At 33.6% G+C, this 18,739-nt stretch overlaps 1 long non-coding RNA gene across 1 annotated transcript; it reads right to left on the bottom strand.

The window, feature by feature from the left end:
* Positions 1-2,640: 2,640 nt before the first annotated feature.
* On the bottom strand, positions 2,641-9,698 carry LOC132253953 (uncharacterized). The gene is made up of 2 exons (XR_009465886.1): positions 7,885-9,698; positions 2,641-7,330 (listed from the first exon to the last, which is right to left on the bottom strand). It is a non-coding gene; the product is annotated as an uncharacterized LOC132253953 (long non-coding RNA).
* Between the last annotated feature and the right edge of the window lie 9,041 nt (positions 9,699-18,739).

Below are 18,739 nucleotides of genomic sequence, written 5' to 3'. Positions count from 1 at the left end.
TGCTTTTCATCACATCAATCTTTCCTATCTTCACTAAATTAAAATCCAAAACAAGTACCAAATGCAAGCCGATACAACTTCCTCCAGGATTAGCTCCATGGCCACTAGTGCAATATCTACCTCATTTACTCAACAACAAGACAACTTTCTGGTGGATACATTGGCTTTATGAAAGAAATGAACACTGAAATTGCATGTATTCAATTGGGAAATATTTCATCTCGTCCCTGCAACTTTCCCAGAGATTAGCAGAGAACTTTTGAAGAAACATGATGTACTATTTGCATCCAGGCCCATTACAATGGCGACTGAGTATTCAAGTGGTGGCTTCATAACCACGACACTTATCAACTTGAGAAATTGTAATACCCAGGTTTTTGTAGATTCTCCAAGCATAAAGTCTTTCATAAATTTGTGGGTCAAAAGGTCAAAAAGAGTGGTGAAAATCCATGTGTTAGTATTTAATTAGGATAAATTTAGGAAAAGTTGGTCAAAAGTCAATAGTTTGAAAATTTTGCCACGTCAGATGTAAGGAGTGAGAATTTCATAAATTAAATTTAGATTTTGAGAAAAAAATTAACCATCAAATAATTGAGATTAAGTTTTTAAAATTTGAATATTAAATATGTTACGAGAATTAATTTAATTATTATTGGATAATTATAAGAAAAATCATAGTAAGAAAAACTTGATAAAAAATTATATTATATCAAATTGTGATAATGGATAATTAAAAAGAAATTGAATTTAATTTTTATAATTGAAATTAAACCTCATAAAATTAGAAAACATCAAACAAAATTGAATCAAAATTAAATTAAGATTAAATTATGATATGCGAATTTAGCAAAAAAAAATACAAAAGGATAAATTAATTAAATGTGAATTTAGTGAATTTAACTTTTGAAATTTTGATGCGATTGAATAATTTGAAAAATGAAGTAAATTAAATAAAAGTTATACCAAAGGGTAGAGAATTTGATTTTTATTAATTGAATGACTAATTAATTTATGGAATTAAATTTTAGAATATTATTTAAATTTTTTTGGTAAATAAATATAGGTAAAATTAACGGGTTAAGGGTTATTATTACAAATTTCAACTTCTTGATTGCCAAAAAATTATTTTATGTTTTTAATATTTTATGGAATTGAATTTTGTTAATAGTTAATTATATCATGTTTTAAATGAATTTTAAAGTAAAAAAAAACAATGTTTCATGTAATTATAATCAAATTATACTTTTTGAAGAGTAGACTTGTAGTAAATTAAATTACGAATACGGTGGTATTTTTCGTGAAATGGAAAATCATAAGTTTGGTATAATTCATAATTACGGAAGGTGAATTTAAGAATAATGGTTTTAATTTATTAAGAAATGGATGTGCGTGGTATTTTAGGATTTGTTTTAATAATACATATACATATATATATATATATATATATATATATATATATATATATATATATATATATATATATATATATATAGTGAAATTGGCGTGAGAGTTTAAAAGAAGAAGAAGAAAAGAAAATGAAGAAAGGAAATCGAGTGAGAGATGTAGGGGAGTCGTCGGCAAAGAGTGGGAAAAATGGGTCGCCAGCTTTAGGATGCTGGTGGACCTACCAAATGAAGTCCATTTCGCATGAAATTTTGGAAGGATATTGTGGACCCGCATTTTTCACGTGCGTCCCCACTCAATCGACGAGACTCGCTTTTTTATTTGTGAAAAATTAATTTTAAAAAAGTTGGAGTCGCCACCTATTTTATTTTTATTTTAAAGGGAAAATAAAACAAGAAAGAAAAACCCTAAAAAGTGACTCCATAGTTTTGGAAAAAGCATGTCTTTGAGAAACCCGAGTCTAGGTCCGGGGATCAGGTTACCTATTGGGAAGGTACCTTTAAAAGGTAGCACCCCTCTAAGCCCTATAAAGGTCTCTACTGACTAAGTTAAGGGAAGTGTGGCAATTAATCGGTACGTTATAGGTATCTAAATAGGCTAGGTGATTTTGAATATTGCATGCCTAACAGGAAAACCAACCATAAGAGAGAGTCGAAGTGCGTACCTGAACGGCTTCTCAAGCGCTATCATAAAACATGAGAGGTTAGCTTGAAAATATGACACATAATATGTATTTTATCAAAGATGATCAAACAAGCATCAAGGCAATCAATTATGGCGTCAAACATAGTTATGGCTCATGATAACGTACACATTCATAGAATTTTAGAGTTGTAGGGTGGTAAGAGCGTACCTGATTAGCGAGCATCCACACGTCTATGGGAAACAAGGATATCTCAACAATAAATATAAAGCGAATTCAAGTATTTCATCGAGAAGAATAAAAAAAAATCAATCAGATATCAAGCAAACAATATTGAAGTGAATATCATGAATGTCGGGCCCCCACCAAAGCCCTAATTAATTTTGCATGAATTGATTCTACGAATTCCATTATTTGGAATCATGAAGTTTATTCATGCTTTGTTGAAAATCAAGGAAATCACGAAAATAGTTAAAAATCAAAGAAGATAGTGCATGCCCGAAGGAAAGTGGCAACAAATAGCATGTTAAAATTTGGATTTTATATCTAGAAGCTCCTAAGGAATTTTGAAGAAAACCAAAGTTATTTTGATGGAAAAATATTTTGAAATTCATATTTAAGATGTATATAATCACAAAATAAAGGAAAAAAAACATTAGGAGTATGATATGTGGCAAGGTGGCAATTATGTGGGTGGAGTCTGGAGGTGTGATTGAGGCTGTGACACTGACATTGAATCCCAAAAACGCATTCTGCCCTCTTCTGGCATTTTCCGAGGTTGATCAAAATTCGTATACAGATTGTTTTGTTGTAGCATGTTTGAGATACTTTCAGCAAGCTTCTTTGTGCACTCTGACCTTTCTGAACACAACAGCAGCAGGGAACATCTCCAAGACTTGTCAGATGACGGATTATTAATTCAGCTGCACACCATGTTCAGGATTACCTGTAAGCAAGGATGCCTATCCGTAGGCAATTGGGTGACTCAAGATTTTCACCAATAAATATAGCTGGAAGTGGGGTAGCTTCTGGTCCTGAGAAACATCTCCAAGAGGAGTTCAGATTCTTATGATCGCTTACTCCTCTCACAAGCTGTTAAATAAGTGCCCCCAGTTTTTTTGTAAATCTGTGGGTTTCATCCTTCACACTCGGCAGCTCAGGAGTTAATAACTCCAGCTGAAACACTGACTTTCAAGGTGTGCAATCAAACCAAAAGAAATCACTTCTCTCTCAGCAAAGGGCTTAACTACAAATTCAGAAGTGGGATTGCTTCCAGTGTCAAATAAAGACCTCTTGAGAGCCACAACAGAGGAGAAAAGTATGATGATTCGAGTTTCAACCGATTCAGCTTCTGTTGGACGGATTTGAGACAGGTCTTTCTGATAGGTAATGGATTTCGTTTCTTTTGTTGGTTGGTCTTCAAGCAGGCTTATCAGTGCACGACATGCTGATACAAAACCACTAGCTCTAGCGAATCCTTCATATTGAGGGAGGTGACCAAGAGTGAGAGCTGCAAGAAGCCTAACATATTTTGGATCTTCGAATAGCTAGCTGGTAGAAATAGTCCCCACTGCTTTCCCATTGAAAGCATTGATTCTAGCAGATTTCACAACCAGAACAGGAAATACCCACATATTTTGCAGCCTTTGTCCTTCCGCATTATAGAAATTTCTCCATAGAATTAATTCAACACTTCGGCCTTGCATGTCCTTCAAATGGAGGGTTCTTTTCTGAATTTTTAGTACTATTTTTCCTGATTATGGAAGCAGAGGAACTGATAAAGGAGACCACATTTCCCGATTCAGCGCCCTGCGCATTAACATGTGTAAGATTGTTTTCTGACTATTCCGACTCAAGTGTTGGATTCCTTATGGTAGATTCAACACCATTTTCCACTACCTGATCTTCATTGCCAATAGCTTCTTTCCCATTATACACAGATTGTACTCCATCAGCAACTATCTTTGTAATAGGCTCATTCCTCGTGGCTTTAGGATCAACTTCTGGTTTGGTTTCTGTTTCTTGTTTCTCCTCATTATTAATCAGACCAGCAGTTTTGCTTTTATCAATACAAATATCCCCTTTAGTACCATCCTGGTTATCAACCGTAATAGCAACACAGACAACAGCATAGTTTCTTTTATAGGCATTGCAGAAATAGATGAGTTGTTTCCTTTATATGTCATAACTGGACCATCCTCTGTAGTTGATTCCGTCACATCATCACCTATGCTGTTATTGCAAGCAGCTGCTGCGAACATCTCAATACCAGAGAAGTCTTTACCATCGCCAATCTCTTCATTTGTCGTCTCGGAAGAATGTTGACTATCTACAAGCTGTTCTGAATCCTCATAGGGAGGAGAAGGAGTTCATGGGGGTGGTAATGAAGACTGAAATATAAAGCTCCTTTTCTTAATCGGTGCATGCTCTACTTTATCACTGAAATGTCTCCCAAGAAATAGCAACACCAAGCTTCTCAGACTCGAAAACTGAGGCATTCTCTGTTTTTCGATGAATTTCCATTGCCTTGACAGCATCATTGTTATTGCATCTTGAGATAAATTCATCTTACTGCTTAAGCATGTATTCTCTGTTCGAAAGCTTCTCATTTTCATCCTTCATGTTGGTCAGTATTTCTTCACTGCTCGGCATAAATTGAAGATCAAAACAGTCAGGCACATATTGACTTGAAAAATCGAAAAGAAGGGAGCCATCTACACTGATATTGGGCTGCATAGCTGCATAATCCTCACTAGTTTCATATACAACATCAGGATTTAGATAAATGCTGGACTCTATACGATTGACATTGTGTGAAGACATATCTGTATCTCTGAGAGACATTGTCATAGATGTACATGAATATTTTCTTCCCATAACTAGGTCCCCTGTACTCTTTTCAATTGCAGGTCCACAACTCCCCGAGCCTATATCTGAGTTTTCTATGATTATGCAGTTTGAAGCAGAGGAGCAATTCTGACCATCAAAGTCTGATAAACATGGACTGCTCTTTGTTTAATTCAACAACTTTGGAGCTTTCTTGTCTGTTGTTACCTTATATTGTGCATTAGATCCACGAAAGGTTCCATTAAATTCATGGACTTCTGTACTACTACACCTAGTAGACATATGACCACTAGAGAGAGCCGAGGCAATAGAAAGAGCACTGTTGGGCTTCTTAGCCACCATTAGAATTTTGTGAGGCTTGGGAGGAGCCATGAAACCATGTGTATTCTCGGTTGTAGAAGATGTTGCTTTCGCTGTTGCTGTGCTTCCCTTCAAGGTCTTGACAGTGAGCTTCATGGCAGGAGCGTGCTAGAAGATCAGAATACTTGGTTTGGTTGGATAGGATAGTTTCGACATTTATGGATCCCAGGCGCCACTGAATTTTCAGTTGTCTTATCAATTTCTGTGCAACAGCTGACAGAAACATCCGCCTCCCATGCAGTTTCCCCTGATCCAATCTCAACGCTACTTGTTGTTACCTTCAACATATAACCATGCGATATTGCAGCCATGGAAGCTGAAGTTATGCCCTCACAACTATGAAGCTTAAGAACTGTCAACATTGGCAGCCTTACAGACTCAATCTTTGCATTGCGTCCAAGACCGCGAGCAGCAGCCAAGGCGGCAGCTTTGTCCTTTGTTGTAGCATCTATACTGACGTAAGACTGAGTAACAGATTGTAGTTCTCTAATCTTCTTAGGAAATTGTGCACTTGTCATAGAAAGGGTACGAGTCTGCCTTATAACATAGTTCATCTATGAGTAAGTTTATTTCTGGATATATGATAGATTCACCAACAAATGATAAAGCCAAATGTCTTAGTGACAGGTCTTCCGATATCCATTCCGTTTTAACATCAGGCCTTCCTTTTCTTGCAAATCTCAATGTAAACATTCTGATTGAATTCCTTATCAGGCTCAGCTGCCAATGATCTTCTATTGAGCTCTGATCTTAGCGCTTCCACTGCAATCACATCATCACACAGACATCGAAATATCTCAAACTTTACGGCCACAGGTCGTTTGCAGTGGTTATTGTCAAATAGCTTCAATCAACTAAAATCAAAACCAGGTTTCGAACCTGAACCATGAATCAGTAGGGAATCAGCCATGAAAACTAACCACGAACTGAATCCAACAAACCTCAATTAAGACACCTTGAACAATTAAAATCAGATTAGGAACCTTCATCTGATAGAAATTCCAAATGCTTTCTCAAAGTTTGTAATAAAGAAATATGGACATAATCAAACAAAGGGTTAGAAAAAAATTGCATCTTAATGCTTCCACAAAATCTTCCAACTCAAAGGGGCTTAAATATAACAATGTGCTGAATGACCTTTAAAAGGCATAAACAGAGAAAAAGTCAAATTTTGGAATTCCATCCAAATTCAAGTTCTGTGATAAAAGGGGGAATTGCAGCTTTGGGGGAAGGCCAATGCAATCTTCAATTCCTGCATGACTAAGGATAATAGGCTTCCCCTCTGATATTAGATTAACAGTTGCGAATGAGGATCCATCACTGACTGCAAATTAGGATAAAATGGACTTCTTGAAGCAATATACGTTGCTGCTGTTGCATACAAAGGAGGGGTGAACCTAGGAGACTGCATCATAGATTGTACCTTAACTGAAGAGAACTTGGGGAGTGCATGGGGAAGCTTTTCCATGTCATTATAAGGATGGCTCATTCCTTGAGGGATCTTTAGGTAGAGGTAATGCGATTAAATAGTTCCTCCATTGCTGCATAGCTTGAGGAAGGAAACTGATTATATGCAAGTGATGAGGTGCGGGGGAAGTCCTTTTGTATCAGATCAACTAAACTTTTATGACGATCTGCTGAAGAAACTGTCCTCTGTCTGGGCATAACTGCACTGCTGCTTTCTGGTCAATCATCTGAGATTTTTCGGGATGGCCTATCGTCGTCAGACTCCTCTTTGTCAGTGGATAGGGAACAGGCATTGATTCTCCCGTTAAATAAGAGGTGGAGGAAGCCTTGGATTCAAGTTGACGTTAGAGCAAAATGATGCAAAATAAGCTGGATCAGCTGTAGTTGTTCCATAGTCTCAAACTCTCAATAACACTGCTTAAATTCCACAGGCTTGAATTCGGATTATTTAGAACAGCAACTGAGATCCATCAACAAGGTCTTAGCCATCCCGACTGCTCCTGGGATGTCATAAACACAAAATTTTGCTCTCCCCTGTCTTGGACATGCATTCCCTAAAGGGGAACCAAACTTGTAATCCACCGTAGAACGTGTTGAAGTATCCATTCCCTATCAATCCATATTCAATCACTATCAAGTCATTTTTCCCATGAAACAAAATTCTCATTAGAGTCATCAATCCAACTTGTTGCTTCCGAATTTGGGTTCTAAGTCTCAAATTTCAGCAGTATTCGAAAGCTCCTCTCTAACGTAATTAATTGGTGATGCACGTCTCCCTTGAAAATACACACAAGAACAAAAGAAGGCAACCAAGAAAAGAGAGCATAAAGGATGAAAACAGAATGATCTAGAGAAAGTCGTGTTTCATATTTCGATCCACGAGATTAGGTTGGTGGGAGGAGTAAAGAGAATCTGGGCAACCAAAATCTTGAAATAGTACACCATAAAACAGAGTCTCATTGAGTTCAAATGATAAAAATAAATAAATAAATAAATAGTAAAGAATGAAACAATATCTGTAACAATATATGAGAAATCAGCAAGATTCACATGGAATTTATGTCATCTCCAACCCAACCAGCAAATAGCGTCTCAGGTCACAAAAAAAGAATGAGGAACATAAATTGGGAGTACGAACCAAAACAAAATATCAGTAGACTTACCTTAGAACTTTTCTGAAGAAGCAAAGATTGCTTCTCTTTTCTGATTCCACTCCGTTCTCAATGCGTGCTGAAAGTCCCCTCTCCTCTGTGCCTCTCCTCCAAACCCAATGGATTTTAAATTTTGGGCAGCCTTGCCTGCAATCGCTGGGCTTCCGGCTTTCCTCTCACCTCTAAAGACAATTCCCCAGATAAAAATCCTCTTTTGCCCGGTCACTCCTTCTTCCTCCTTCCTTCCGAAATCCTCCTATCCTTTTTTTCTCCCCACTTTTTTTTATATGGCAGCCCACTCTTGTAGAATATTTTACTTCCTTTTTTTGTTATACGCGTGGATATGGGAAGTCTACATATGTGCAGCTTACTTGGAGATTTTCCAAGGATGCAGCCCCTCTCTCATTTGGTAAGTAATTAGATTCTCTTTAATCTTCTTTCCATATACTCCTGGATGTGCCTCAGCCGTGATGTGCCCACTTTCTATACGCAGCCGTGTACGTCAAAGATCTTCTCCAATGTGTGCATTCAAATCTCATGCCAAAATAAAATAAGAATTAAAAGCAGTAGAGGTCATGAAATTGAGAATTAAAACTAATAAAAAAAATATATGCAATCAAAAACAATATATCTATCATAGCTACACACAGACAAATTAATACATCAGTTTACGCAATTAATGACATCAATCTCATGCAATATTCTATAAAATAAATAAATAAAACAAATAACTAACTAAATGTTAATAAAATAAGTAGATAAATAAATGAATAGGAAATCAAGTACATACAAGTGTTAAAAAAATGCAAATTATGTAAGTCATGTAGGAATTACCGCAACGGTGACATGGGAGGGCTAAGATACCTAAGTGGATCTAGTGAACCTAAATGGGCCTAGATGTGCCTGAATGAGCCTAGGTGAATCTAAGTGGGCCTAGGGTGGTGCCTAATGGGTCAAGTGTATCTAAAAGCTATCCCGAAAAAAAAAAAAGCAAGAAAAGCCTAAGTCTAAGTTAGGGCTGCCAAGGGTCACAATAAGGGGTAAGATAATCCCTCAACCAAAGTCTCCGAGGTGACTCAAAAAAGGGTAAGTAGTATGAGTAGCAATGGGCCACCAAGGAACTACTGTGGAACACTGAAAACGAACTTAAAGACATGTGCTAAAGGGACAAAATTGAGGGTCTACAGATATTCTATTCAATGTGAGGAACACTCCTACGGTGTCCTGTTTTAGTTTTAATGGTTAAATTTTTCAAATTTAAGGTAGGGTGATTTAACCCTAAAACTTTGATTTAATATTTTCTTTGAAAAAAATTTATATATTGTGTTGTTGAAATATAATAGATGTTATTTTTAGTATTTGAAGTGTGATTATTATTGTGAATAATTTTATTTCGTGATTTATAGATTTTTCTTGGAATTTTGGTAATGTTTGAGAAGATTAAATATGAAAAAATAAAAATAGTTGTATTGAGTACTAAGAATTATTGATGTTGTTGGAGATAAGAAAATTTAAGGTATAATTATGTTTTGTTAATATTTGAATTATTGGAAAATTTTCCTAGAATGTTGTGGTGGCTTAATTGTGGAAAAGTGTTGTATTGATTATTAAAATTATTAATGCTTTTAAAAATAAATAAAATGATGATATAAATTGGGTTTTTGTTGATATTTGAATTATTGGAAAATTTTTCCCAAATGTTGGGGTGGCTTAATTGTAGAAATTTGTCATATGGGTGTCAAAATTTTTGAAATTATTGGAGACAAATAAATTATGACATAAATTACATTTTCATTGATATTTGTATTAGCGAGAATTTTCTTGGATATGTGTGATTATTTAATTGAAAAAAAAATGGTTATATTGGATTTGGAAATTATTAAGCATGTCAGGAATAAATAGAATTTATGTGGTCAATGTTTAAAACTATGTTTTGATGCTATACAAATTAATTGTGAATTTTCTTTTATGTTTGTGACGATTAAAGTGAAGAAAAATCGTTGTGTGGATTATTGGAAATTATGAAACATAATGGGAGTAAATAAAATTATGTCTTGGAAAATTATGGATGTTAAAATATGATTCAGTTGCATTTCATATGCATCCTGATTGTGTGAAGAAAAAGAAAAATTAAAGAAATGGTTGTGTGAAACGGAAATGAGAATGAAAAGACACCAAAAATGAAAAGAAAAGAAAAATAAGAAATTGAATGACCCTAGAGATGGTGAGTTAAGAAGGGAGTGAGATCCTTAAGGTGAAAGACTCAAAAGTTTACCCCAGGAAGACTCCGAATGGGGAGTGTATTTGGGTATAAATGCATATCCTTCGGTGAAAGCCCGAGAACGATATTGCATTGCGTGATTGTGTGTAAGCATTTGTATCATGGTTGCATTTGGAAAAATGATTTGTATTATTTATCAAGTGTATGTTTGAATATATTATTCAAGACTAAAGTGACTTATTTATTTTGTAATTTAAAATTATTGATATGCTAAACATATGATTAAATAAGGAAAATGATAATTTTGATTGATTTAAATTTGTATGGTTGAAGTTTCTTTTAGTGTGTATAATGTAAATGTAATATTATATTTTGGCATATGGTTGTGTTTTATTGACCTAGAATTTCTAACCTATTTAGGTCTAAAGAGTAACGTGGAAATGTGCATCCCTTTATTTTCTAAAATTTTTAGATGCAGATATAGTTTCTAAGGGACCATAAGAAGATCATGAAGTGTTCTAAAAAGCAAAAAAACCATAATAATGGTTGTTGTTTTTTTTTTAATTACCTTTTTGACATCTACTAATTTGAGTTATATGGAATTTTTTAAGTTAAATTATATTTTATTAGTTTGGAAAACATTTTTGGAAATATTCTTTTTGACTTAGAGATTATTGTAAATATTTTAGCTTTTGGGTAGGAAGACGATTGGTGGAATTTTATTTTTTTTAATACTTGTGAACAGGAGATAATGTGATGGTTAGTTTTGGAAAAATAAAATGATATGTTATAGTAAATCTTAGCTTAATAAATTTATTTAGGATTAAACTCTTTATTGAAAAGAAAAAAAATCCAGGGTGTTTTGATTGATTGCCAACATGGATAAGAGTAACTCTTAGGGTCAAACCTTTGACCTGGGGCCACGAGTCAAGTTCTGGGTTGCCTAGTATTTGGGGTGTGACAGAAATAAAGTCCGTCAATACAACGGGAATGTCATCCGAAAGATGATCCTCAACACAAGATACTTTGGCCAACGAAAGAAAGATGGAGGCCTTGGAGTTGAAGTGGAGCAACATGTTGAATCCTTCTTTACTATACTTGCTCATCTATATGTATTCTCTTTATCTGATTACTTCCCATGGCAGAGAGTGCTGAATTTAGATGGCCATGAAAAGACTATAAGGGAGGCTATGAACACCATTAACAAGTACCATGATCCAATCATGGACCAAATAGTAGAATAGTGGAAGAATGGTGAAAAAGAGGGTGGGGACCTGCTTGACGTTTTCATTTCAGTTAAGGATAAAAATTAGGAGCCACTACTATCTCTGGCTAATATCAAAGCCCAATGCATAGTAAGATAAGTAATTTGCACTACAAGAAAAAAGATATATGGTGACATTTATAGCGAGTCACCATAAACATAGGGTGTCACTACAACATAGTGTCACCTTCTCCACTGACACCATAGAGGGTACCAATTGGTGACGTATTTGTAAGTGACACCAAAGTAGATAAATGGTGACGCATTCGGAAGCGACATCATATATTTCTAGTGATGATAGGATGTCGCATTATATGCGTGATCTTTGAGTTATGATGTCACATTAAATGCATCACCTTTGAGTTATGGTGTCACATCATTGTAAATTATCATGGAAGATATGATTGCTTTTAGTTGTAGATTTTTGTAATGCTTATGAATTAACAAATAGGATTAACTTGTGTATATTTTGTCCATAAATATAACAATCATATTACATTTAACTCATTTTTCGGTAATGTTTATGGAATAACTCGTAATACATTGATCATCTAATAATATTTGTATATCAAATGTTCACAAAAAGATAGTACATCAAACATATCAAACCCACCAAAACTGAAAAAGAAAAGTGAATACATACCAAAACATGATTTAGAAATGTTAAGCATCCCAAGATTCATGTATACCTTCATTTCATAAGCATAAAACCGACTAACTATAAAATGACATAAAAGTAGCATCTAAAAATCTAAAATTCTCACTACCAATTAAAGTAACGTTTATGTCCTACGACGTATGACATACGAGCTGCATTTAAAAACCCAAAATCTGGTTGCCTTCTTTGTTCTTTTTATTCTCTATTCCACCCTCCTAAGAGTGTATACCTGCATTTCATAGTTTAATGAGTTTTATAGATTTCATTGAAGAAAATAAATATGGATCGATGTTATCATAAATGAACAAATCTAAGAACTTTTTTTTTCTTTTTTCAAATAAAAACATTGTTCAAAGAAAAGCAATACTATACAATATCTATGGAAAAATTCATGTAGTAGCTAAGGGACTCACCATGCATGGTGATCATGATGCATCAACATGATTCATGATTAGTTGTAGCACAAAAGTAGTCAATTCCCCTCTAATTTCATTGAATTCTACTTGAGAATATGTTTTTTTTATCACCAAACTGAAATCAAATAACAAAATAACATTAAAATGCATAACATTTGGAAGCCTAAAAATATGTACAATTCATTAAATAAGTAATACCTTTGAAGCAATCATTGTAGGATAAAAAATTATCTCTTTAATGAATTTCATAACAAAGTAGCCACATTCGAACCCTCCTTCTTGTCTTGGACACTAATTGATCAGTTATAAATAACATTAGTACTCATACATATAAATGGTGCAAATGCATAAGCTAAATGTGTAAAGAAAAATTTTGGATGTCACTTGCACTAGTTTCCAAGATGGCTCTCTTTTAGATGTTTTCTTTGCAAATATTTAAAGAGCCCTATGTAAATAAGTTCAATGGGTACAATTTTAAAATAGGTAAATGTTATATGTTTTAATATATAGAAATAACAATAAAAAATGTGTTTGAGGTGAATGTAATTTTTTTTTAAATAATACTATGAAAAATAATAGGAAGAACTTACATGTTTACGATATCCTTTAAGTCCTCAAATGGTTTGTGATGCACAGGGTCAAGATAGTGGACTATCGTTTTCCTTGGCTCAATCACTACCAAGACCCAATGAAAGCTAAAACATTAAAAACAAAAGTAGCATCTAATTAGAAATATAAATCAATCATAAAACCTCACATTAAAGCATAATATTCGTCACTTACTCGGGGTTGTAGGGCATGAAAACATATCCGACATCTTGGCACTCTATTAAGTGTTTTGACAACAATTGTGTTCTTTTCTCTGTTTGAGGATTACTAAAGCGTGCTCATGATATTGTAAAAGGATTAACAAATATAAATTGTGATTCCTTTTTGGCAATATGTAGTTGATCATGCATGTACCTATTATATTATCAAAACACCAAAAGAAAATTATCATTAGTCATATCCAATCTTGTTCAACATGGGCAACTCATATTAAAAAAATAAAAACAAATGAAAATAAAAGGTGCACACCATAAATGGAAGGAGATGCATTTTGATGACACCTCTAAAGATGAAATAATGTATTCACAATCCTCTCTAGATATATATGTTTGGAATTCGACACCAAATAGTGAAATGGGGAGCTGTATTGGGTATGTCTTCTCATTACTAAGACAACCACCCATAAATTTCTAAAAATTTTTAATGACCGAATAATTTTGAGGCTTAGATTTTCGAATAATTGGTGCATTCACTATCTACTTCTTTCCTTTATCCAACACCTATGAAAAATGAAGGAATGTTAGTAATATATACTCCCAAACAATAAAATACCAAGTTACAATCAAATTTACTACAAGTATAAAATGACATACCCGAGGATGTTTAGTTTCAAGTATGACAAGGTTTGTTGGCCAGTCAAGCTTAAAGTCAATAGCATCCCCAACATTGATAATCTCATATGGATTTGGAAATGGGAGTCTAGCATCTAGCTTGTGTGCAACATTTATTATGACCAACCCATTTGATCAATTTTCTTCTATTAATGTACCGGTTGCAACAACATTTCATTTTCATTCCACTGCTAATTTATATTTAATCACCTTTAATACAACAAATAATATCATTTACATAGGCTATATATCACTTATATTAATCTTGTATTATTAGTAAATAAATGTATACCTTACGTTTCAGTGGTGGTTCTGGTGGTTGGGGCTCTTCCATCATTTTAAACATTGGTTTTTTTTGCTACAACTAGTTGTAAAACAAGTTGTTGTCTCATGTTATTACTACCTATATCAGAATGGGGTGTGGAAGGAGACATAGTTTATCTTGTTACAGCATCTTGCATCCCCTTTCACACCACTTCCCATATTTCTTCTTTGATTTTTTTTTTCATGTCATCAAATGGTTGACGAAAGTATGAGTTCGGCCTAACCAAGCGGTCTTGACCTACCACACGTCCTAGATGATCAAGCTTACCCAATGCCTGACATAATATGTCGTTTGGACCAGGTGGAGGTAGTCCAGTCTCCTTGCCTTTTCTAGTAATTCATCCTATAACAAAACATATATTAGTAATAATTTGATGAAGATGATTAACATATCAATCAAAGACAACCAATTCAAGAGGACCAATTCAAGGTAGCTATAAAATGAATTGTTTTAATAAAAATGATAATAGATAAATTAATGTATATTGTTTCAAAATTAATTTTCAAATTAGGCTACTATATTTGCACTAATATAACATGACTACTCATAAAAATGATAGCATTAAGCCTCTTCCCTATTAACACCTAACGATATCATCACAAACCCTAATCACATAGACATACTAACACTATAGGCTCTAAAAGGCATAAATATGCTAACTTAGTTAATCATTGGCTTTGTAATCTTATTAAACTTTCCTTTCTTCTCACGTGTTTTCTTTCATAAACACTTCTATCAACCCTACCAATAGCCCCTTCTGCTTGTAGCTATAAAATTTTTAACAATAAAACTCATTAGTTCAATATGATCAAGTTAATAAATGATATTTAAAAACTAGAATCATTTTCCTATAAACAAAATATATACTCCATTTTTTTTTTATGGATATTGATAACTTACTATATCATGCTCAAAACGTGCATATCATTTTCTTCCAAGATAATGATTGTAAATGTGTTTATCTCTTCTTGATTTCTGAACTTTGCGATATTCCTACAAAATATAGACACAAAATTAGTACATAATGAAACTACGTAAATGTGAAAATTGAAGATGTAATAAAAATAATGCTTAACATTAAAATGTTCTAAAAGTCTATCTTTAACAAACTGTCTCCAATGATCCTCTTGTATGAATGGGTAAATAGGAGGTGACTTTTTCAGCTTTTTTAGTCATTCTTGAAAGACAATATATATTTCTTTGTCAACTTGTACTTAAAGGTTCGAAACCTGATGCCCATTAGTATGAAACAATTCCTCTTGGATTTTTTATTCACATTAAAGCTTGTCTACAAAATAGCAACCCATGTTAGCTCATGTTAATGAATGTATACAATAATTATATATTAAAGTTATAGAGAGGCTTACCGTGATCAAATCCCACAACTTCTCCTTAGTCTCTTTAGGCACTTTCCCCCAACTCTCAATAATTATTGGCACATGGGTTCTAGTTATTGTACTAAGATAACTACTTAGTTCAACTGAATTTTCCTCAATGTGACTACTAAGGCTATTGTATTCAATCTTGAGCTTTATCCCTTTACTTCGATTTTTTGCAATCTTTGGTTTCAATGCACTACCTTTATGCTTTATTTTTAGCATTTCCCCTTCTTCTAGATCCATATTTGTGCGGAAGATATCAAGTAAATGTGCAAACTAGTACTTCACCAACAAACCTATAAAATGACTCAAAAGCAAGATTAGTATAGCCTTGCATATATTTTCTATAATTAAATTGGTCATTCACAAATATATTTTTTGAAATTTTCTTTCAAAATTTGTCTTGTTTTTTGATTTCTTATCAATAATGAAGAATTTATTTGTGAGGATAATAATAAAATAAATTAGTGCATAGTTTCAATTATGATTTATAGTTTTAATGAAAAAGAAATTTAGGAATGAGAATTTCAAGTTATGTGAGCATAAAATCAAAACATGATAATAAAAAATAATATAAATCTAGTTCTATGGACAACAAAACGATAGTTGAATGAAGATTGAAGTGGTACCTTTGAATAACATATGTTTATGATGCATGAAAGAAATTTAGGATGATTAAAATATATAGATATATCATGAGCAATATATAGAAGCTAAGTTAATGTGCAACTCATGAAAACTAATAAGTGAAATGCCTTATTATATCTCATTCAAGGGTACAATATGTTATTTAATTATTTTCAATCCATATGCCCTCACAGTTTTCTCTCATGTGTATTGCCTATGATTCATCCATAGCATCAAATGATTCAAATTCTGGCATTGAACTTATAAAGGGGTGATGTTCCATGCAATTATCGGTAAAGTCATCTAGTCCTTCTATGTTCTTGAAATCTTTTAGAGGAATTGAGAGAACTATTGACCATTTAGGATCAAGTTGATCTTCAACATAGAAGATTTGCTTGGCTTGTGATGCTAAAATAAATGGATCCAATTTGTGACCTATTTTGGAGAAGTCAACTAATGTGAACCTGAGTTTATCAACTTTTATACCATTCTTGTTGTCAACCTAATCACACTTGAAAATTAGAATTGTGAACATGTTGTAATCAAGATTCCATATCTCATTAATGACCCCATAAAAGCAAAGTTCACCACAAACTAGGTTCTTATCCTTAGAACTGGCAATTTGCATAGTCCTTGCTAAAATGCTAACACCACTATTTTGGGTTATGCATGTCATATCGCGTTTCTTAATATGGTAATGACACTCATTAACGATATATCCAGGATATTTGACTACCTGGAGAGTAGGGCCATGTGCTAACCACCTAAGTGTGTCGGGAATATCTTGCCCATTATGGATAGCCTCTTCAACCTATGTATAATCAAAACATATTGGAAACTTGTGATGTTTTCAACATATTGAAAAATTTTCTAAAAACTAAGAGATTACCTTTTCTTTAAGCCAATATGTAAAACAACTCATATGTTCTTCTTGCAACCAAATTTGTCTATTAGATTGTCGAGGGTATTGAGACCTCAACTAATTCATGTGTTCCCTATGACGTTAAAGACAAGGAATGCAAACTTAGGATTTCATCATTATGTTATGAAATTATAAAAAGATAAAGGTATGTTTTTCTTACTCAGTGTATGGTTGGACGATAGTTGTATTCTCTAATAGATAATGATATGCTTGTAACCATGATTTATGATCAATGATGGTAGAACGACCACCAATTATAGGTCTACCAAATTTGTTGTCATAATTGTTACTTTTGGAATTCCAATTGCATGAGTCCTTAATAAATATTCAATACAAAATTCGATAGCTTTTTCTGCTAAATAGCACTTAGTAATGCATCCTTCAGGCCAATTATGATTGCGAACAATTCTTTAAGAACTTTCATATCCCAAATGGGTAGATCCACATAAAGTAAACTGAACCACATAGTCACACCTCCCTTATCAAATGCACTGCTAGATGAAGCATAATATCAAAAAATGAAGGTGAAAAATACTTTTCAAGTAAGCACAGCGTGACCACTAACTCATTGTGTACTTCATCCAATTTTGGCACATCAACCATTTTTGTGCATAATTGATTGAAGAAGATACACAATCTTGATATAGTATATCTCACATGCTTTAGCAAAACAAAACGTAATGCCACTAGCAATAGTTGTTGCATAAGTGCATGGTAGTCATGGGATCTTAAACCAAATAACTTCAATTCCTCTAAGGAAACAAGATTTCTAAAATTTGAGCAATACCCCTCAAGGACCTTCAAATTAGACAATGTTTGACAAACTAATTTTTTGTCATATATGTTTGGATAGTGAATAACATGCAGGGGGGAGATAGGTCCGCTTCAAGTCAACTCTTGGGAAAAGTTCAGACCTTAAACCCATTTCAACTAGGTCAAGTTGAGCATTAAGTCCATCTTTTTTTTTCCTAGGATGTTAAACAAAGTACCAATAATACTCTCACATACATTCTTTTCGATGTGCATAACATCCAAGTTGTGAAGGATATGAAGATATTTCCAATATTCTAACTCAAAAAATATGGACTTTTTTTTCCAACAATTTGTGTTCACATCAGTTCAAGAGATTTTATCTTCCTTTTTCCCCAAGAAATAGGAATGATATCAACTTTTTCAAGTATTTCTTCTCCACTCAAAATTTTAGGAGGAATTCTAAAATCTTGTTCACCATTGAATGCCTTCTTTTGTCTCCAATAGGGATGGTTACGTGGAAGAAATCGTCGATGACCCATATACAAGTTCTTCCTACCATACTTTAATCTTTGGGAATATATTCCTTCTCCACATATTGGACATGCATAATATCCTTTCACGGTGCAATTGGCCAAGTTTCCATATGTAGGGAAATAATTGATTGTCCATAAAATGATGACCTTTACAGTAAAAACCTCAAGTAAGTGTGCATCATAAGTCTCAACTTTTTTTTCCCACAAAGTTTTAAGGTCATCTACCAATGGACTCAAGAAAACATCTATATTTTCACCAGGTTGTCGTGGTCCTAAGATCAATAATGATAGCATCATAAACTTCTTTTTCATGCACAACCAAGGAGGAAG

The sequence above is a fragment of the Vitis vinifera genome, chromosome 6 (assembly GCF_030704535.1).
Source record: "Vitis vinifera cultivar Pinot Noir 40024 chromosome 6, ASM3070453v1".
Classification (NCBI taxonomy): domain Eukaryota; kingdom Viridiplantae; phylum Streptophyta; class Magnoliopsida; order Vitales; family Vitaceae; genus Vitis; species Vitis vinifera.
The sequence above is the reverse complement of the archived record's forward strand: the minus strand, read 5'-3'. Positions and strand labels throughout refer to the sequence as shown.